The following is an 18,106-nucleotide window of genomic DNA, read 5'->3' on the forward strand; positions in this document are numbered from 1 at the left end:
GTAAATTGCTGGAAAACCCTGCTGTGATGCATACATCTACTTTGGAGCACTCTTCTCCTTTGCACTCTTGAATCGCTTAAGCGCAATGTATTCTTCCAGCAAGCTGAATAACGAGATAGGTGAGAGAAGGTGTACCAGCTGTCTGTGCGCCATCAGCAGCCACTAAGTGTCCCTCTTGGGTTTTCCCGGGGATCCTGATTGTGCAGGAATTCATCGGTTCAGTAGCAAGGGGGAGAGGATGGCCTGTGCCTGGAAGTGACAGGCAGTCTGGTGGCATCATGAGGATTAAGTTCCGATTCATATTTGCTGTAGAATAAAATATGTTTTCAGCCCCCATGAGCTTTGTCACTCGGAGAGCAGTGTATGAACTTTTGCTGCACGGCTCTGGGCTCCCTGGTGGTCTAGTGGTTAGGATTCGGCGCTCTCACCGCCGCGGCCCGGGTTCGATTCCCGGTCAGGGAAAAGTCCCTCTTCTGACCTTGAAAGCTTTTCCTTCCCGTAGGTCAGGGCTTCTCAAAATGAAGTTGCTTTTCTGACTCACAATTTGCCTAGCATGACGCAGTATCGCTCAAAATATGATTTTCGCAAGGTTCCTTTAGAGCTGCTTCCCATGGTGGGAGGCAAGGCTCTTGAGCAAGTGAGATCCTGTATTCCGAGGCGCGCTTCCTTTTGTAGGCTTCTGACCCCATGGCCTGTGGCAGGTAGTCCTCCTTTGACTGGGCCGCAGGCTTTGTCTCCAAATGGCGTCCTGGACCCACTGCAACCCACCTGTTTGCTAAAACGGAAGTCTGCCTCTGGGTAAGAAAAAGCTGAGCTGCACGTACGGAAAGCGGCAGAGGCCAGAGGCGGGGAGGGTGTGGCAAGGGCTGCCTGATTTGCATAGTGACCTGTTGCATCTTGGGAATGTACAGGCTTTGGAGCTTAACAGGTACTGCAGGTGTCTGCCTGGCCTGAGAGATGCCTGTCTGGTGCTCCCCTCAGGACACACAGGCCTTCCATTCGAGCATGGAGGGTGAGGGACATGGGTCACCCTCATATACAGGGGTGTGGGCATGGGCAGGATAGGTTGTGGGGGACCCGTCAGGGCATTGCCCGTTTGGAAGCCCGTTCGGAAGGCGAGAGGAGGCGGGGCAGGAAACTCTGCTCAATTTCTTTCCCAGAGGCCTGTGGAGAACCCTTTGCACGTTTGAGCCAGCCGGGCCTGCATCAGCAGATCCTGCTCCACTGGGAAGGGAGAGCCTGTAGGCGTAAATCAAAAAAAGGGGAGAAATCTGCAAATTCTAGTGGCAGACCCATGTTGCCCAGGAAGCAATCAGTTTCTCCTGCTCCCTATAGTGGAAAAAGACATAGGAGGTGTATTTCTCTAGGCAGGGGCTCTGTGTAGATGGCACTTCATTGCTCTGGGAAGCATCCATGCTGGTAGAAGAGAAGCAGCAGACTCCACACCTGAGGCTTGAATGGGGACCGTTGGGGAGGGGCAGTGGGAGGCCGAGGAGGGCGGAGGAAAATGCTTTTCAAAAGCATCTGCACGTTCCTACAAACCTGCTGAAAACCCATACCAGGAATGGGGCTCGAACCCATGCGGACAAACGTCCATTGGATCTTAAGTCCAACGCCTTAACCACTCGGCCACCCTGGTGAGACCCAAGGATTTACTTTCTTCAACTCCCTTTTTATGCTTGCTACTGTAGCACCAGCTGTCCAGCAAGAGGTGATTGCAGAGTTAAAAGGCTTTTGCAGGAGGTTAAAAGTAATTGCTTATAACAAACACACTGTGTGACACCTAACTTTCTCCCACTCGGACCTTACCGTTAATTTTTATATTGGAGTTAGCTTAGTCACAATAAGGGGGTGAGCAAGGCAGGCACACTAGAGCATCTACTCCCTGGTGGTCTAGTGGCTAGGATTCGGCGCTTTCACCGCCGCGGCCCGGGTTCGATTCCCGGTCAGGGAAGATCCCTCTAAAGCATAGATTGCTTAATTTGTCTGTGTATCTTTTTTAAAAGAAGGTCTTTAAAAAGGCACCCCTCCCAATAGATGAAAGCGGAGGAATGGGGCTTGTTCTCCTGTGCCCCAGGTTGCTTTGCCCCCATTGACCTAAGCCACCTTTGTGCGCACGCAGTCCCCCACCCAGTCAGGTGCTCTATGTTGGCGTGAAGTGCAGTACCAGCTCAACAGAAAGGTAAATTGCTGGAAAACCCTGCTGTGATGCATACATCTACTTTGGAGCACTCTTCTCCTTTGCACTCTTGAATGGCTTAAGCGCAATGTATTCTTCCAGCAAGCTGAATAACGAGATAGGTGAGAGAAGGTGTACCAGCTGTCTGTGCGCCATCAGCAGCCACTAGGTGTCCCTCTTGGGTTTTCCCGGGGATCCTGATTGTGCAGGAATTCATCGGTTCAGTAGCAAGGGGGAGAGGATGGCCTGTGCCTGGAAGTGACAGGCAGTCTGGTGGCATCATGAGGATTAAGTTCCGATTCATATTTGCTGTAGAATAAAATATGTTTTCAGCCCCCATGAGCTTTGTCACTCGGAGAGCAGTGTATGAACTTTTGCTGCACGGCTCTGGGCTCCCTGGTGGTCTAGTGGTTAGGATTCGGCGCTCTCACCGCCGCGGCCCGGGTTCGATTCCCGGTCAGGGAAAAGTCCCTCTTCTGACCTTGAAAGCTTTTCCTTCCCGTAGGTCAGGGCTTCTCAAAATGAAGTTGCTTTTCTGACTCACAATTTGCCTAGCATGACGCGGTATCGCTCAAAATATGATTTTCGCAAGGTTCCTTTAGAGCTGCTTCCCATGGTGGGAGGCAAGGCTCTTGAGCAAGTGAGATCCTGTATTCCGAGGCGCGCTTCCTTTTGTAGGCTTCTGACCCCATGGCCTGTGGCAGGTAGTCCTCCTTTGACTGGGCCGCAGGCTTTGTCTCCAAATGGCGTCCTGGACCCACTGCAACCCACCTGTTTGCTAAAACGGAAGTCTGCCTCTGGGTAAGAAAAAGCTGAGCTGCACGTACGGAAAGCGGCAGAGGCCAGAGGCGGGGAGGGTGTGGCAAGGGCTGCCTGATTTGCATAGTGACCTGTTGCATCTTGGGAATGTACAGGCTTTGGAGCTTAACAGGTACTGCAGGTGTCTGCCTGGCCTGAGAGATGCCTGTCTGGTGCTCCCCTCAGGACACACAGGCCTTCCATTCGAGCATGGAGGGTGAGGGACATGGGTCACCCTCATATACAGGGGTGTGGGCATGGGCAGGATAGGTTGTGGGGGACCCGTCAGGGCATTGCCCGTTTGGAAGCCCGTTCGGAAGGCGAGAGGAGGCGGGGCAGGAAACTCTGCTCAATTTCTTTCCCAGAGGCCTGTGGAGAACCCTTTGCACGTTTGAGCCAGCCGGGCCTGCATCAGCAGATCCTGCTCCACTGGGAAGGGAGAGCCTGTAGGCGTAAATCAAAAAAAGGGGAGAAATCTGCAAATTCTAGTGGCAGACCCATGTTGCCCAGGAAGCAATCAGTTTCTCCTGCTCCCTATAGTGGAAAAAGACATAGGAGGTGTATTTCTCTAGGCAGGGGCTCTGTGTAGATGGCACTTCATTGCTCTGGGAAGCATCCATGCTGGTAGAAGAGTAGCAGCAGACTCCACACCTGAGGCTTGAATGGGGACCGTTGGGGAGGGGCAGTGGGAGGCCGAGGAGGGCGGAGGAAAATGCTTTTCAAAAGCATCTGCACGTTCCTACAAACCTGCTGAAAACCCATACCAGGAATGGGGCTCGAACCCATGCGGACAAACGTCCATTGGATCTTAAGTCCAACGCCTTAACCACTCGGCCACCCTGGTGAGACCCAAGGATTTACTTTCTTCAACTCCCTTTTTATGCTTGCTACTGTAGCACCAGCTGTCCAGCAAGAGGTGATTGCAGAGTTAAAAGGCTTTTGCAGGAGGTTAAAAGTAATTGCTTATAACAAACACACTGTGTGACACCTAACTTTCTCCCACTCGGACCTTACCGTTAATTTTTATATTGGAGTTAGCTTAGTCACAATAAGGGGGTGAGCAAGGCAGGCACACTAGAGCATCTACTCCCTGGTGGTCTAGTGGCTAGGATTCGGCGCTTTCACCGCCGCGGCCCGGGTTCGATTCCCGGTCAGGGAAGATCCCTCTAAAGCATAGATTGCTTAATTTGTCTGTGTATCTTTTTTAAAAGAAGGTCTTTAAAAAGGCACCCCTCCCAATAGATGAAAGCGGAGGAATGGGGCTTGTTCTCCTGTGCCCCAGGTTGCTTTGCCCCCATTGACCTAAGCCACCTTTGTGCGCACGCAGTCCCCCACCCAGTCAGGTGCTCTATGTTGGCGTGAAGTGCAGTACCAGCTCAACAGAAAGGTAAATTGCTGGAAAACCCTGCTGTGATGCATACATCTACTTTGGAGCACTCTTCTCCTTTGCACTCTTGAATCGCTTAAGCGCAATGTATTCTTCCAGCAAGCTGAATAACGAGATAGGTGAGAGAAGGTGTACCAGCTGTCTGTGCGCCATCAGCAGCCACTAAGTGTCCCTCTTGGGTTTTCCCGGGGATCCTGATTGTGCAGGAATTCATCGGTTCAGTAGCAAGGGGGAGAGGATGGCCTGTGCCTGGAAGTGACAGGCAGTCTGGTGGCATCATGAGGATTAAGTTCCGATTCATATTTGCTGTAGAATAAAATATGTTTTCAGCCCCCATGAGCTTTGTCACTCGGAGAGCAGTGTATGAACTTTTGCTGCACGGCTCTGGGCTCCCTGGTGGTCTAGTGGTTAGGATTCGGCGCTCTCACCGCCGCGGCCCGGGTTCGATTCCCGGTCAGGGAAAAGTCCCTCTTCTGACCTTGAAAGCTTTTCCTTCCCGTAGGTCAGGGCTTCTCAAAATGAAGTTGCTTTTCTGACTCACAATTTGCCTAGCATGACGCAGTATCGCTCAAAATATGATTTTCGCAAGGTTCCTTTAGAGCTGCTTCCCATGGTGGGAGGCAAGGCTCTTGAGCAAGTGAGATCCTGTATTCCGAGGCGCGCTTCCTTTTGTAGGCTTCTGACCCCATGGCCTGTGGCAGGTAGTCCTCCTTTGACTGGGCCGCAGGCTTTGTCTCCAAATGGCGTCCTGGACCCACTGCAACCCACCTGTTTGCTAAAACGGAAGTCTGCCTCTGGGTAAGAAAAAGCTGAGCTGCACGTACGGAAAGCGGCAGAGGCCAGAGGCGGGGAGGGTGTGGCAAGGGCTGCCTGATTTGCATAGTGACCTGTTGCATCTTGGGAATGTACAGGCTTTGGAGCTTAACAGGTACTGCAGGTGTCTGCCTGGCCTGAGAGATGCCTGTCTGGTGCTCCCCTCAGGACACACAGGCCTTCCATTCGAGCATGGAGGGTGAGGGACATGGGTCACCCTCATATACAGGGGTGTGGGCATGGGCAGGATAGGTTGTGGGGGACCCGTCAGGGCATTGCCCGTTTGGAAGCCCGTTCGGAAGGCGAGAGGAGGCGGGGCAGGAAACTCTGCTCAATTTCTTTCCCAGAGGCCTGTGGAGAACCCTTTGCACGTTTGAGCCAGCCGGGCCTGCATCAGCAGATCCTGCTCCACTGGGAAGGGAGAGCCTGTAGGCGTAAATCAAAAAAAGGGGAGAAATCTGCAAATTCTAGTGGCAGACCCATGTTGCCCAGGAAGCAATCAGTTTCTCCTGCTCCCTATAGTGGAAAAAGACATAGGAGGTGTATTTCTCTAGGCAGGGGCTCTGTGTAGATGGCACTTCATTGCTCTGGGAAGCATCCATGCTGGTAGAAGAGTAGCAGCAGACTCCACACCTGAGGCTTGAATGGGGACCGTTGGGGAGGGGCAGTGGGAGGCCGAGGAGGGCGGAGGAAAATGCTTTTCAAAAGCATCTGCACGTTCCTACAAACCTGCTGAAAACCCATACCAGGAATGGGGCTCGAACCCATGCGGACAAACGTCCATTGGATCTTAAGTCCAACGCCTTAACCACTCGGCCACCCTGGTGAGACCCAAGGATTTACTTTCTTCAACTCCCTTTTTATGCTTGCTACTGTAGCACCAGCTGTCCAGCAAGAGGTGATTGCAGAGTTAAAAGGCTTTTGCAGGAGGTTAAAAGTAATTGCTTATAACAAACACACTGTGTGACACCTAACTTTCTCCCACTCGGACCTTACCGTTAATTTGTATATTGGAGTTAGCTTAGTCACAATAAGGGGGTGAGCAAGGCAGGCACACTAGAGCATCTACTCCCTGGTGGTCTAGTGGCTAGGATTCGGCGCTTTCACCGCCGCGGCCCGGGTTCGATTCCCGGTCAGGGAAGATCCCTCTAAAGCATAGATTGCTTAATTTGTCTGTGTATCTTTTTTAAAAGAAGGTCTTTAAAAAGGCACCCCTCCCAATAGATGAAAGCGGAGGAATGGGGCTTGTTCTCCTGTGCCCCAGGTTGCTTTGCCCCCATTGACCTAAGCCACCTTTGTGCGCACGCAGTCCCCCACCCAGTCAGGTGCTCTATGTTGGCGTGAAGTGCAGTACCAGCTCAACAGAAAGGTAAATTGCTGGAAAACCCTGCTGTGATGCATACATCTACTTTGGAGCACTCTTCTCCTTTGCACTCTTGAATGGCTTAAGCGCAATGTATTCTTCCAGCAAGCTGAATAACGAGATAGGTGAGAGAAGGTGTACCAGCTGTCTGTGCGCCATCAGCAGCCACTAGGTGTCCCTCTTGGGTTTTCCCGGGGATCCTGATTGTGCAGGAATTCATCGGTTCAGTAGCAAGGGGGAGAGGATGGCCTGTGCCTGGAAGTGACAGGCAGTCTGGTGGCATCATGAGGATTAAGTTCCGATTCATATTTGCTGTAGAATAAAATATGTTTTCAGCCCCCATGAGCTTTGTCACTCGGAGAGCAGTGTATGAACTTTTGCTGCACGGCTCTGGGCTCCCTGGTGGTCTAGTGGTTAGGATTCGGCGCTCTCACCGCCGCGGCCCGGGTTCGATTCCCGGTCAGGGAAAAGTCCCTCTTCTGACCTTGAAAGCTTTTCCTTCCCGTAGGTCAGGGCTTCTCAAAATGAAGTTGCTTTTCTGACTCACAATTTGCCTAGCATGACGCAGTATCGCTCAAAATATGATTTTCGCAAGGTTCCTTTAGAGCTGCTTCCCATGGTGGGAGGCAAGGCTCTTGAGCAAGTGAGATCCTGTATTCCGAGGCGCGCTTCCTTTTGTAGGCTTCTGACCCCATGGCCTGTGGCAGGTAGTCCTCCTTTGACTGGGCCGCAGGCTTTGTCTCCAAATGGCGTCCTGGACCCACTGCAACCCACCTGTTTGCTAAAACGGAAGTCTGCCTCTGGGTAAGAAAAAGCTGAGCTGCACGTACGGAAAGCGGCAGAGGCCAGAGGCGGGGAGGGTGTGGCAAGGGCTGCCTGATTTGCATAGTGACCTGTTGCATCTTGGGAATGTACAGGCTTTGGAGCTTAACAGGTACTGCAGGTGTCTGCCTGGCCTGAGAGATGCCTGTCTGGTGCTCCCCTCAGGACACACAGGCCTTCCATTCGAGCATGGAGGGTGAGGGACATGGGTCACCCTCATATACAGGGGTGTGGGCATGGGCAGGATAGGTTGTGGGGGACCCGTCAGGGCATTGCCCGTTTGGAAGCCCGTTCGGAAGGCGAGAGGAGGCGGGGCAGGAAACTCTGCTCAATTTCTTTCCCAGAGGCCTGTGGAGAACCCTTTGCACGTTTGAGCCAGCCGGGCCTGCATCAGCAGATCCTGCTCCACTGGGAAGGGAGAGCCTGTAGGCGTAAATCAAAAAAAGGGGAGAAATCTGCAAATTCTAGTGGCAGACCCATGTTGCCCAGGAAGCAATCAGTTTCTCCTGCTCCCTATAGTGGAAAAAGACATAGGAGGTGTATTTCTCTAGGCAGGGGCTCTGTGTAGATGGCACTTCATTGCTCTGGGAAGCATCCATGCTGGTAGAAGAGTAGCAGCAGACTCCACACCTGAGGCTTGAATGGGGACCGTTGGGGAGGGGCAGTGGGAGGCCGAGGAGGGCGGAGGAAAATGCTTTTCAAAAGCATCTGCACGTTCCTACAAACCTGCTGAAAACCCATACCAGGAATGGGGCTCGAACCCATGCGGACAAACGTCCATTGGATCTTAAGTCCAACGCCTTAACCACTCGGCCACCCTGGTGAGACCCAAGGATTTACTTTCTTCAACTCCCTTTTTATGCTTGCTACTGTAGCACCAGCTGTCCAGCAAGAGGTGATTGCAGAGTTAAAAGGCTTTTGCAGGAGGTTAAAAGTAATTGCTTATAACAAACACACTGTGTGACACCTAACTTTCTCCCACTCGGACCTTACCGTTAATTTTTATATTGGAGTTAGCTTAGTCACAATAAGGGGGTGAGCAAGGCAGGCACACTAGAGCATCTACTCCCTGGTGGTCTAGTGGCTAGGATTCGGCGCTTTCACCGCCGCGGCCCGGGTTCGATTCCCGGTCAGGGAAGATCCCTCTAAAGCATAGATTGCTTAATTTGTCTGTGTATCTTTTTTAAAAGAAGGTCTTTAAAAAGGCACCCCTCCCAATAGATGAAAGCGGAGGAATGGGGCTTGTTCTCCTGTGCCCCAGGTTGCTTTGCCCCCATTGACCTAAGCCACCTTTGTGCGCACGCAGTCCCCCACCCAGTCAGGTGCTCTATGTTGGCGTGAAGTGCAGTACCAGCTCAACAGAAAGGTAAATTGCTGGAAAACCCTGCTGTGATGCATACATCTACTTTGGAGCACTCTTCTCCTTTGCACTCTTGAATCGCTTAAGCGCAATGTATTCTTCCAGCAAGCTGAATAACGAGATAGGTGAGAGAAGGTGTACCAGCTGTCTGTGCGCCATCAGCAGCCACTAAGTGTCCCTCTTGGGTTTTCCCGGGGATCCTGATTGTGCAGGAATTCATCGGTTCAGTAGCAAGGGGGAGAGGATGGCCTGTGCCTGGAAGTGACAGGCAGTCTGGTGGCATCATGAGGATTAAGTTCCGATTCATATTTGCTGTAGAATAAAATATGTTTTCAGCCCCCATGAGCTTTGTCACTCGGAGAGCAGTGTATGAACTTTTGCTGCACGGCTCTGGGCTCCCTGGTGGTCTAGTGGTTAGGATTCGGCGCTCTCACCGCCGCGGCCCGGGTTCGATTCCCGGTCAGGGAAAAGTCCCTCTTCTGACCTTGAAAGCTTTTCCTTCCCGTAGGTCAGGGCTTCTCAAAATGAAGTTGCTTTTCTGACTCACAATTTGCCTAGCATGACGCAGTATCGCTCAAAATATGATTTTCGCAAGGTTCCTTTAGAGCTGCTTCCCATGGTGGGAGGCAAGGCTCTTGAGCAAGTGAGATCCTGTATTCCGAGGCGCGCTTCCTTTTGTAGGCTTCTGACCCCATGGCCTGTGGCAGGTAGTCCTCCTTTGACTGGGCCGCAGGCTTTGTCTCCAAATGGCGTCCTGGACCCACTGCAACCCACCTGTTTGCTAAAACGGAAGTCTGCCTCTGGGTAAGAAAAAGCTGAGCTGCACGTACGGAAAGCGGCAGAGGCCAGAGGCGGGGAGGGTGTGGCAAGGGCTGCCTGATTTGCATAGTGACCTGTTGCATCTTGGGAATGTACAGGCTTTGGAGCTTAACAGGTACTGCAGGTGTCTGCCTGGCCTGAGAGATGCCTGTCTGGTGCTCCCCTCAGGACACACAGGCCTTCCATTCGAGCATGGAGGGTGAGGGACATGGGTCACCCTCATATACAGGGGTGTGGGCATGGGCAGGATAGGTTGTGGGGGACCCGTCAGGGCATTGCCCGTTTGGAAGCCCGTTCGGAAGGCGAGAGGAGGCGGGGCAGGAAACTCTGCTCAATTTCTTTCCCAGAGGCCTGTGGAGAACCCTTTGCACGTTTGAGCCAGCCGGGCCTGCATCAGCAGATCCTGCTCCACTGGGAAGGGAGAGCCTGTAGGCGTAAATCAAAAAAAGGGGAGAAATCTGCAAATTCTAGTGGCAGACCCATGTTGCCCAGGAAGCAATCAGTTTCTCCTGCTCCCTATAGTGGAAAAAGACATAGGAGGTGTATTTCTCTAGGCAGGGGCTCTGTGTAGATGGCACTTCATTGCTCTGGGAAGCATCCATGCTGGTAGAAGAGTAGCAGCAGACTCCACACCTGAGGCTTGAATGGGGACCGTTGGGGAGGGGCAGTGGGAGGCCGAGGAGGGCGGAGGAAAATGCTTTTCAAAAGCATCTGCACGTTCCTACAAACCTGCTGAAAACCCATACCAGGAATGGGGCTCGAACCCATGCGGACAAACGTCCATTGGATCTTAAGTCCAACGCCTTAACCACTCGGCCACCCTGGTGAGACCCAAGGATTTACTTTCTTCAACTCCCTTTTTATGCTTGCTACTGTAGCACCAGCTGTCCAGCAAGAGGTGATTGCAGAGTTAAAAGGCTTTTGCAGGAGGTTAAAAGTAATTGCTTATAACAAACACACTGTGTGACACCTAACTTTCTCCCACTCGGACCTTACCGTTAATTTGTATATTGGAGTTAGCTTAGTCACAATAAGGGGGTGAGCAAGGCAGGCACACTAGAGCATCTACTCCCTGGTGGTCTAGTGGCTAGGATTCGGCGCTTTCACCGCCGCGGCCCGGGTTCGATTCCCGGTCAGGGAAGATCCCTCTAAAGCATAGATTGCTTAATTTGTCTGTGTATCTTTTTTAAAAGAAGGTCTTTAAAAAGGCACCCCTCCCAATAGATGAAAGCGGAGGAATGGGGCTTGTTCTCCTGTGCCCCAGGTTGCTTTGCCCCCATTGACCTAAGCCACCTTTGTGCGCACGCAGTCCCCCACCCAGTCAGGTGCTCTATGTTGGCGTGAAGTGCAGTACCAGCTCAACAGAAAGGTAAATTGCTGGAAAACCCTGCTGTGATGCATACATCTACTTTGGAGCACTCTTCTCCTTTGCACTCTTGAATGGCTTAAGCGCAATGTATTCTTCCAGCAAGCTGAATAACGAGATAGGTGAGAGAAGGTGTACCAGCTGTCTGTGCGCCATCAGCAGCCACTAGGTGTCCCTCTTGGGTTTTCCCGGGGATCCTGATTGTGCAGGAATTCATCGGTTCAGTAGCAAGGGGGAGAGGATGGCCTGTGCCTGGAAGTGACAGGCAGTCTGGTGGCATCATGAGGATTAAGTTCCGATTCATATTTGCTGTAGAATAAAATATGTTTTCAGCCCCCATGAGCTTTGTCACTCGGAGAGCAGTGTATGAACTTTTGCTGCACGGCTCTGGGCTCCCTGGTGGTCTAGTGGTTAGGATTCGGCGCTCTCACCGCCGCGGCCCGGGTTCGATTCCCGGTCAGGGAAAAGTCCCTCTTCTGACCTTGAAAGCTTTTCCTTCCCGTAGGTCAGGGCTTCTCAAAATGAAGTTGCTTTTCTGACTCACAATTTGCCTAGCATGACGCAGTATCGCTCAAAATATGATTTTCGCAAGGTTCCTTTAGAGCTGCTTCCCATGGTGGGAGGCAAGGCTCTTGAGCAAGTGAGATCCTGTATTCCGAGGCGCGCTTCCTTTTGTAGGCTTCTGACCCCATGGCCTGTGGCAGGTAGTCCTCCTTTGACTGGGCCGCAGGCTTTGTCTCCAAATGGCGTCCTGGACCCACTGCAACCCACCTGTTTGCTAAAACGGAAGTCTGCCTCTGGGTAAGAAAAAGCTGAGCTGCACGTACGGAAAGCGGCAGAGGCCAGAGGCGGGGAGGGTGTGGCAAGGGCTGCCTGATTTGCATAGTGACCTGTTGCATCTTGGGAATGTACAGGCTTTGGAGCTTAACAGGTACTGCAGGTGTCTGCCTGGCCTGAGAGATGCCTGTCTGGTGCTCCCCTCAGGACACACAGGCCTTCCATTCGAGCATGGAGGGTGAGGGACATGGGTCACCCTCATATACAGGGGTGTGGGCATGGGCAGGATAGGTTGTGGGGGACCCGTCAGGGCATTGCCCGTTTGGAAGCCCGTTCGGAAGGCGAGAGGAGGCGGGGCAGGAAACTCTGCTCAATTTCTTTCCCAGAGGCCTGTGGAGAACCCTTTGCACGTTTGAGCCAGCCGGGCCTGCATCAGCAGATCCTGCTCCACTGGGAAGGGAGAGCCTGTAGGCGTAAATCAAAAAAAGGGGAGAAATCTGCAAATTCTAGTGGCAGACCCATGTTGCCCAGGAAGCAATCAGTTTCTCCTGCTCCCTATAGTGGAAAAAGACATAGGAGGTGTATTTCTCTAGGCAGGGGCTCTGTGTAGATGGCACTTCATTGCTCTGGGAAGCATCCATGCTGGTAGAAGAGTAGCAGCAGACTCCACACCTGAGGCTTGAATGGGGACCGTTGGGGAGGGGCAGTGGGAGGCCGAGGAGGGCGGAGGAAAATGCTTTTCAAAAGCATCTGCACGTTCCTACAAACCTGCTGAAAACCCATACCAGGAATGGGGCTCGAACCCATGCGGACAAACGTCCATTGGATCTTAAGTCCAACGCCTTAACCACTCGGCCACCCTGGTGAGACCCAAGGATTTACTTTCTTCAACTCCCTTTTTATGCTTGCTACTGTAGCACCAGCTGTCCAGCAAGAGGTGATTGCAGAGTTAAAAGGCTTTTGCAGGAGGTTAAAAGTAATTGCTTATAACAAACACACTGTGTGACACCTAACTTTCTCCCACTCGGACCTTACCGTTAATTTTTATATTGGAGTTAGCTTAGTCACAATAAGGGGGTGAGCAAGGCAGGCACACTAGAGCATCTACTCCCTGGTGGTCTAGTGGCTAGGATTCGGCGCTTTCACCGCCGCGGCCCGGGTTCGATTCCCGGTCAGGGAAGATCCCTCTAAAGCATAGATTGCTTAATTTGTCTGTGTATCTTTTTTAAAAGAAGGTCTTTAAAAAGGCACCCCTCCCAATAGATGAAAGCGGAGGAATGGGGCTTGTTCTCCTGTGCCCCAGGTTGCTTTGCCCCCATTGACCTAAGCCACCTTTGTGCGCACGCAGTCCCCCACCCAGTCAGGTGCTCTATGTTGGCGTGAAGTGCAGTACCAGCTCAACAGAAAGGTAAATTGCTGGAAAACCCTGCTGTGATGCATACATCTACTTTGGAGCACTCTTCTCCTTTGCACTCTTGAATCGCTTAAGCGCAATGTATTCTTCCAGCAAGCTGAATAACGAGATAGGTGAGAGAAGGTGTACCAGCTGTCTGTGCGCCATCAGCAGCCACTAAGTGTCCCTCTTGGGTTTTCCCGGGGATCCTGATTGTGCAGGAATTCATCGGTTCAGTAGCAAGGGGGAGAGGATGGCCTGTGCCTGGAAGTGACAGGCAGTCTGGTGGCATCATGAGGATTAAGTTCCGATTCATATTTGCTGTAGAATAAAATATGTTTTCAGCCCCCATGAGCTTTGTCACTCGGAGAGCAGTGTATGAACTTTTGCTGCACGGCTCTGGGCTCCCTGGTGGTCTAGTGGTTAGGATTCGGCGCTCTCACCGCCGCGGCCCGGGTTCGATTCCCGGTCAGGGAAAAGTCCCTCTTCTGACCTTGAAAGCTTTTCCTTCCCGTAGGTCAGGGCTTCTCAAAATGAAGTTGCTTTTCTGACTCACAATTTGCCTAGCATGACGCAGTATCGCTCAAAATATGATTTTCGCAAGGTTCCTTTAGAGCTGCTTCCCATGGTGGGAGGCAAGGCTCTTGAGCAAGTGAGATCCTGTATTCCGAGGCGCGCTTCCTTTTGTAGGCTTCTGACCCCATGGCCTGTGGCAGGTAGTCCTCCTTTGACTGGGCCGCAGGCTTTGTCTCCAAATGGCGTCCTGGACCCACTGCAACCCACCTGTTTGCTAAAACGGAAGTCTGCCTCTGGGTAAGAAAAAGCTGAGCTGCACGTACGGAAAGCGGCAGAGGCCAGAGGCGGGGAGGGTGTGGCAAGGGCTGCCTGATTTGCATAGTGACCTGTTGCATCTTGGGAATGTACAGGCTTTGGAGCTTAACAGGTACTGCAGGTGTCTGCCTGGCCTGAGAGATGCCTGTCTGGTGCTCCCCTCAGGACACACAGGCCTTCCATTCGAGCATGGAGGGTGAGGGACATGGGTCACCCTCATATACAGGGGTGTGGGCATGGGCAGGATAGGTTGTGGGGGACCCGTCAGGGCATTGCCCGTTTGGAAGCCCGTTCGGAAGGCGAGAGGAGGCGGGGCAGGAAACTCTGCTCAATTTCTTTCCCAGAGGCCTGTGGAGAACCCTTTGCACGTTTGAGCCAGCCGGGCCTGCATCAGCAGATCCTGCTCCACTGGGAAGGGAGAGCCTGTAGGCGTAAATCAAAAAAAGGGGAGAAATCTGCAAATTCTAGTGGCAGACCCATGTTGCCCAGGAAGCAATCAGTTTCTCCTGCTCCCTATAGTGGAAAAAGACATAGGAGGTGTATTTCTCTAGGCAGGGGCTCTGTGTAGATGGCACTTCATTGCTCTGGGAAGCATCCATGCTGGTAGAAGAGTAGCAGCAGACTCCACACCTGAGGCTTGAATGGGGACCGTTGGGGAGGGGCAGTGGGAGGCCGAGGAGGGCGGAGGAAAATGCTTTTCAAAAGCATCTGCACGTTCCTACAAACCTGCTGAAAACCCATACCAGGAATGGGGCTCGAACCCATGCGGACAAACGTCCATTGGATCTTAAGTCCAACGCCTTAACCACTCGGCCACCCTGGTGAGACCCAAGGATTTACTTTCTTCAACTCCCTTTTTATGCTTGCTACTGTAGCACCAGCTGTCCAGCAAGAGGTGATTGCAGAGTTAAAAGGCTTTTGCAGGAGGTTAAAAGTAATTGCTTATAACAAACACACTGTGTGACACCTAACTTTCTCCCACTCGGACCTTACCGTTAATTTTTATATTGGAGTTAGCTTAGTCACAATAAGGGGGTGAGCAAGGCAGGCACACTAGAGCATCTACTCCCTGGTGGTCTAGTGGCTAGGATTCGGCGCTTTCACCGCCGCGGCCCGGGTTCGATTCCCGGTCAGGGAAGATCCCTCTAAAGCATAGATTGCTTAATTTGTCTGTGTATCTTTTTTAAAAGAAGGTCTTTAAAAAGGCACCCCTCCCAATAGATGAAAGCGGAGGAATGGGGCTTGTTCTCCTGTGCCCCAGGTTGCTTTGCCCCCATTGACCTAAGCCACCTTTGTGCGCACGCAGTCCCCCACCCAGTCAGGTGCTCTATGTTGGCGTGAAGTGCAGTACCAGCTCAACAGAAAGGTAAATTGCTGGAAAACCCTGCTGTGATGCATACATCTACTTTGGAGCACTCTTCTCCTTTGCACTCTTGAATGGCTTAAGCGCAATGTATTCTTCCAGCAAGCTGAATAACGAGATAGGTGAGAGAAGGTGTACCAGCTGTCTGTGCGCCATCAGCAGCCACTAGGTGTCCCTCTTGGGTTTTCCCGGGGATCCTGATTGTGCAGGAATTCATCGGTTCAGTAGCAAGGGGGAGAGGATGGCCTGTGCCTGGAAGTGACAGGCAGTCTGGTGGCATCATGAGGATTAAGTTCCGATTCATATTTGCTGTAGAATAAAATATGTTTTCAGCCCCCATGAGCTTTGTCACTCGGAGAGCAGTGTATGAACTTTTGCTGCACGGCTCTGGGCTCCCTGGTGGTCTAGTGGTTAGGATTCGGCGCTCTCACCGCCGCGGCCCGGGTTCGATTCCCGGTCAGGGAAAAGTCCCTCTTCTGACCTTGAAAGCTTTTCCTTCCCGTAGGTCAGGGCTTCTCAAAATGAAGTTGCTTTTCTGACTCACAATTTGCCTAGCATGACGCGGTATCGCTCAAAATATGATTTTCGCAAGGTTCCTTTAGAGCTGCTTCCCATGGTGGGAGGCAAGGCTCTTGAGCAAGTGAGATCCTGTATTCCGAGGCGCGCTTCCTTTTGTAGGCTTCTGACCCCATGGCCTGTGGCAGGTAGTCCTCCTTTGACTGGGCCGCAGGCTTTGTCTCCAAATGGCGTCCTGGACCCACTGCAACCCACCTGTTTGCTAAAACGGAAGTCTGCCTCTGGGTAAGAAAAAGCTGAGCTGCACGTACGGAAAGCGGCAGAGGCCAGAGGCGGGGAGGGTGTGGCAAGGGCTGCCTGATTTGCATAGTGACCTGTTGCATCTTGGGAATGTACAGGCTTTGGAGCTTAACAGGTACTGCAGGTGTCTGCCTGGCCTGAGAGATGCCTGTCTGGTGCTCCCCTCAGGACACACAGGCCTTCCATTCGAGCATGGAGGGTGAGGGACATGGGTCACCCTCATATACAGGGGTGTGGGCATGGGCAGGATAGGTTGTGGGGGACCCGTCAGGGCATTGCCCGTTTGGAAGCCCGTTCGGAAGGCGAGAGGAGGCGGGGCAGGAAACTCTGCTCAATTTCTTTCCCAGAGGCCTGTGGAGAACCCTTTGCACGTTTGAGCCAGCCGGGCCTGCATCAGCAGATCCTGCTCCACTGGGAAGGGAGAGCCTGTAGGCGTAAATCAAAAAAAGGGGAGAAATCTGCAAATTCTAGTGGCAGACCCATGTTGCCCAGGAAGCAATCAGTTTCTCCTGCTCCCTATAGTGGAAAAAGACATAGGAGGTGTATTTCTCTAGGCAGGGGCTCTGTGTAGATGGCACTTCATTGCTCTGGGAAGCATCCATGCTGGTAGAAGAGTAGCAGCAGACTCCACACCTGAGGCTTGAATGGGGACCGTTGGGGAGGGGCAGTGGGAGGCCGAGGAGGGCGGAGGAAAATGCTTTTCAAAAGCATCTGCACGTTCCTACAAACCTGCTGAAAACCCATACCAGGAATGGGGCTCGAACCCATGCGGACAAACGTCCATTGGATCTTAAGTCCAACGCCTTAACCACTCGGCCACCCTGGTGAGACCCAAGGATTTACTTTCTTCAACTCCCTTTTTATGCTTGCTACTGTAGCACCAGCTGTCCAGCAAGAGGTGATTGCAGAGTTAAAAGGCTTTTGCAGGAGGTTAAAAGTAATTGCTTATAACAAACACACTGTGTGACACCTAACTTTCTCCCACTCGGACCTTACCGTTAATTTTTATATTGGAGTTAGCTTAGTCACAATAAGGGGGTGAGCAAGGCAGGCACACTAGAGCATCTACTCCCTGGTGGTCTAGTGGCTAGGATTCGGCGCTTTCACCGCCGCGGCCCGGGTTCGATTCCCGGTCAGGGAAGATCCCTCTAAAGCATAGATTGCTTAATTTGTCTGTGTATCTTTTTTAAAAGAAGGTCTTTAAAAAGGCACCCCTCCCAATAGATGAAAGCGGAGGAATGGGGCTTGTTCTCCTGTGCCCCAGGTTGCTTTGCCCCCATTGACCTAAGCCACCTTTGTGCGCACGCAGTCCCCCACCCAGTCAGGTGCTCTATGTTGGCGTGAAGTGCAGTACCAGCTCAACAGAAAGGTAAATTGCTGGAAAACCCTGCTGTGATGCATACATCTACTTTGGAGCACTCTTCTCCTTTGCACTCTTGAATGGCTTAAGCGCAATGTATTCTTCCAGCAAGCTGAATAACGAGATAGGTGAGAGAAGGTGTACCAGCTGTCTGTGCGCCATCAGCAGCCACTAGGTGTCCCTCTTGGGTTTTCCCGGGGATCCTGATTGTGCAGGAATTCATCGGTTCAGTAGCAAGGGGGAGAGGATGGCCTGTGCCTGGAAGTGACAGGCAGTCTGGTGGCATCATGAGGATTAAGTTCCGATTCATATTTGCTGTAGAATAAAATATGTTTTCAGCCCCCATGAGCTTTGTCACTCGGAGAGCAGTGTATGAACTTTTGCTGCACGGCTCTGGGCTCCCTGGTGGTCTAGTGGTTAGGATTCGGCGCTCTCACCGCCGCGGCCCGGGTTCGATTCCCGGTCAGGGAAAAGTCCCTCTTCTGACCTTGAAAGCTTTTCCTTCCCGTAGGTCAGGGCTTCTCAAAATGAAGTTGCTTTTCTGACTCACAATTTGCCTAGCATGACGCAGTATCGCTCAAAATATGATTTTCGCAAGGTTCCTTTAGAGCTGCTTCCCATGGTGGGAGGCAAGGCTCTTGAGCAAGTGAGATCCTGTA

At 52.2% G+C, this 18,106-nt stretch overlaps 25 non-coding genes across 25 annotated transcripts; 17 read left to right on the top strand and 8 right to left on the bottom strand.

Moving 5' to 3' along the window:
- The first annotated feature begins 390 nt into the window (after positions 1 to 390).
- TRNAE-CUC (transfer RNA glutamic acid (anticodon CUC)) lies at positions 391 to 462 on the top strand. The gene has a single exon. It is a non-coding gene; the product is annotated as a tRNA-Glu (tRNA).
- A 1,094-nt stretch (positions 463 to 1,556) lies between these two features.
- TRNAL-UAA (transfer RNA leucine (anticodon UAA)) lies at positions 1,557 to 1,639 on the bottom strand. Its single transcript has one exon. It is a non-coding gene; the product is annotated as a tRNA-Leu (tRNA).
- A 243-nt stretch (positions 1,640 to 1,882) lies between these two features.
- Positions 1,883 to 1,954, top strand: TRNAE-UUC (transfer RNA glutamic acid (anticodon UUC)). Its single transcript has one exon. It is a non-coding gene; the product is annotated as a tRNA-Glu (tRNA).
- A 618-nt stretch (positions 1,955 to 2,572) lies between these two features.
- TRNAE-CUC (transfer RNA glutamic acid (anticodon CUC)) lies at positions 2,573 to 2,644 on the top strand. The gene has a single exon. It is a non-coding gene; the product is annotated as a tRNA-Glu (tRNA).
- Positions 2,645 to 3,738: 1,094 nt separating this feature from the next.
- TRNAL-UAA (transfer RNA leucine (anticodon UAA)) lies at positions 3,739 to 3,821 on the bottom strand. The gene has a single exon. It is a non-coding gene; the product is annotated as a tRNA-Leu (tRNA).
- A 243-nt stretch (positions 3,822 to 4,064) lies between these two features.
- Positions 4,065 to 4,136, top strand: TRNAE-UUC (transfer RNA glutamic acid (anticodon UUC)). Its single transcript has one exon. It is a non-coding gene; the product is annotated as a tRNA-Glu (tRNA).
- Positions 4,137 to 4,754: 618 nt separating this feature from the next.
- On the top strand, positions 4,755 to 4,826 carry TRNAE-CUC (transfer RNA glutamic acid (anticodon CUC)). The gene has a single exon. It is a non-coding gene; the product is annotated as a tRNA-Glu (tRNA).
- A 1,094-nt stretch (positions 4,827 to 5,920) lies between these two features.
- On the bottom strand, positions 5,921 to 6,003 carry TRNAL-UAA (transfer RNA leucine (anticodon UAA)). Its single transcript has one exon. It is a non-coding gene; the product is annotated as a tRNA-Leu (tRNA).
- A 243-nt stretch (positions 6,004 to 6,246) lies between these two features.
- Positions 6,247 to 6,318, top strand: TRNAE-UUC (transfer RNA glutamic acid (anticodon UUC)). The gene has a single exon. It is a non-coding gene; the product is annotated as a tRNA-Glu (tRNA).
- Positions 6,319 to 6,936: 618 nt separating this feature from the next.
- On the top strand, positions 6,937 to 7,008 carry TRNAE-CUC (transfer RNA glutamic acid (anticodon CUC)). The gene has a single exon. It is a non-coding gene; the product is annotated as a tRNA-Glu (tRNA).
- Positions 7,009 to 8,102: 1,094 nt separating this feature from the next.
- On the bottom strand, positions 8,103 to 8,185 carry TRNAL-UAA (transfer RNA leucine (anticodon UAA)). Its single transcript has one exon. It is a non-coding gene; the product is annotated as a tRNA-Leu (tRNA).
- A 243-nt stretch (positions 8,186 to 8,428) lies between these two features.
- On the top strand, positions 8,429 to 8,500 carry TRNAE-UUC (transfer RNA glutamic acid (anticodon UUC)). Its single transcript has one exon. It is a non-coding gene; the product is annotated as a tRNA-Glu (tRNA).
- Positions 8,501 to 9,118: 618 nt separating this feature from the next.
- TRNAE-CUC (transfer RNA glutamic acid (anticodon CUC)) lies at positions 9,119 to 9,190 on the top strand. Its single transcript has one exon. It is a non-coding gene; the product is annotated as a tRNA-Glu (tRNA).
- Positions 9,191 to 10,284: 1,094 nt separating this feature from the next.
- Positions 10,285 to 10,367, bottom strand: TRNAL-UAA (transfer RNA leucine (anticodon UAA)). The gene has a single exon. It is a non-coding gene; the product is annotated as a tRNA-Leu (tRNA).
- Positions 10,368 to 10,610: 243 nt separating this feature from the next.
- On the top strand, positions 10,611 to 10,682 carry TRNAE-UUC (transfer RNA glutamic acid (anticodon UUC)). Its single transcript has one exon. It is a non-coding gene; the product is annotated as a tRNA-Glu (tRNA).
- Positions 10,683 to 11,300: 618 nt separating this feature from the next.
- Positions 11,301 to 11,372, top strand: TRNAE-CUC (transfer RNA glutamic acid (anticodon CUC)). Its single transcript has one exon. It is a non-coding gene; the product is annotated as a tRNA-Glu (tRNA).
- A 1,094-nt stretch (positions 11,373 to 12,466) lies between these two features.
- TRNAL-UAA (transfer RNA leucine (anticodon UAA)) lies at positions 12,467 to 12,549 on the bottom strand. The gene has a single exon. It is a non-coding gene; the product is annotated as a tRNA-Leu (tRNA).
- A 243-nt stretch (positions 12,550 to 12,792) lies between these two features.
- On the top strand, positions 12,793 to 12,864 carry TRNAE-UUC (transfer RNA glutamic acid (anticodon UUC)). The gene has a single exon. It is a non-coding gene; the product is annotated as a tRNA-Glu (tRNA).
- A 618-nt stretch (positions 12,865 to 13,482) lies between these two features.
- TRNAE-CUC (transfer RNA glutamic acid (anticodon CUC)) lies at positions 13,483 to 13,554 on the top strand. The gene has a single exon. It is a non-coding gene; the product is annotated as a tRNA-Glu (tRNA).
- A 1,094-nt stretch (positions 13,555 to 14,648) lies between these two features.
- On the bottom strand, positions 14,649 to 14,731 carry TRNAL-UAA (transfer RNA leucine (anticodon UAA)). Its single transcript has one exon. It is a non-coding gene; the product is annotated as a tRNA-Leu (tRNA).
- Positions 14,732 to 14,974: 243 nt separating this feature from the next.
- On the top strand, positions 14,975 to 15,046 carry TRNAE-UUC (transfer RNA glutamic acid (anticodon UUC)). The gene has a single exon. It is a non-coding gene; the product is annotated as a tRNA-Glu (tRNA).
- Positions 15,047 to 15,664: 618 nt separating this feature from the next.
- TRNAE-CUC (transfer RNA glutamic acid (anticodon CUC)) lies at positions 15,665 to 15,736 on the top strand. The gene has a single exon. It is a non-coding gene; the product is annotated as a tRNA-Glu (tRNA).
- Positions 15,737 to 16,830: 1,094 nt separating this feature from the next.
- TRNAL-UAA (transfer RNA leucine (anticodon UAA)) lies at positions 16,831 to 16,913 on the bottom strand. Its single transcript has one exon. It is a non-coding gene; the product is annotated as a tRNA-Leu (tRNA).
- A 243-nt stretch (positions 16,914 to 17,156) lies between these two features.
- TRNAE-UUC (transfer RNA glutamic acid (anticodon UUC)) lies at positions 17,157 to 17,228 on the top strand. Its single transcript has one exon. It is a non-coding gene; the product is annotated as a tRNA-Glu (tRNA).
- Positions 17,229 to 17,846: 618 nt separating this feature from the next.
- TRNAE-CUC (transfer RNA glutamic acid (anticodon CUC)) lies at positions 17,847 to 17,918 on the top strand. Its single transcript has one exon. It is a non-coding gene; the product is annotated as a tRNA-Glu (tRNA).
- The last annotated feature ends 188 nt before the right edge of the window (positions 17,919 to 18,106 follow it).

Source organism: Lissotriton vulgaris, chromosome 4_1, assembly GCF_964263255.1.
Source record: "Lissotriton vulgaris chromosome 4_1, aLisVul1.2, whole genome shotgun sequence".
NCBI lineage: Eukaryota > Metazoa > Chordata > Amphibia > Caudata > Salamandridae > Lissotriton > Lissotriton vulgaris.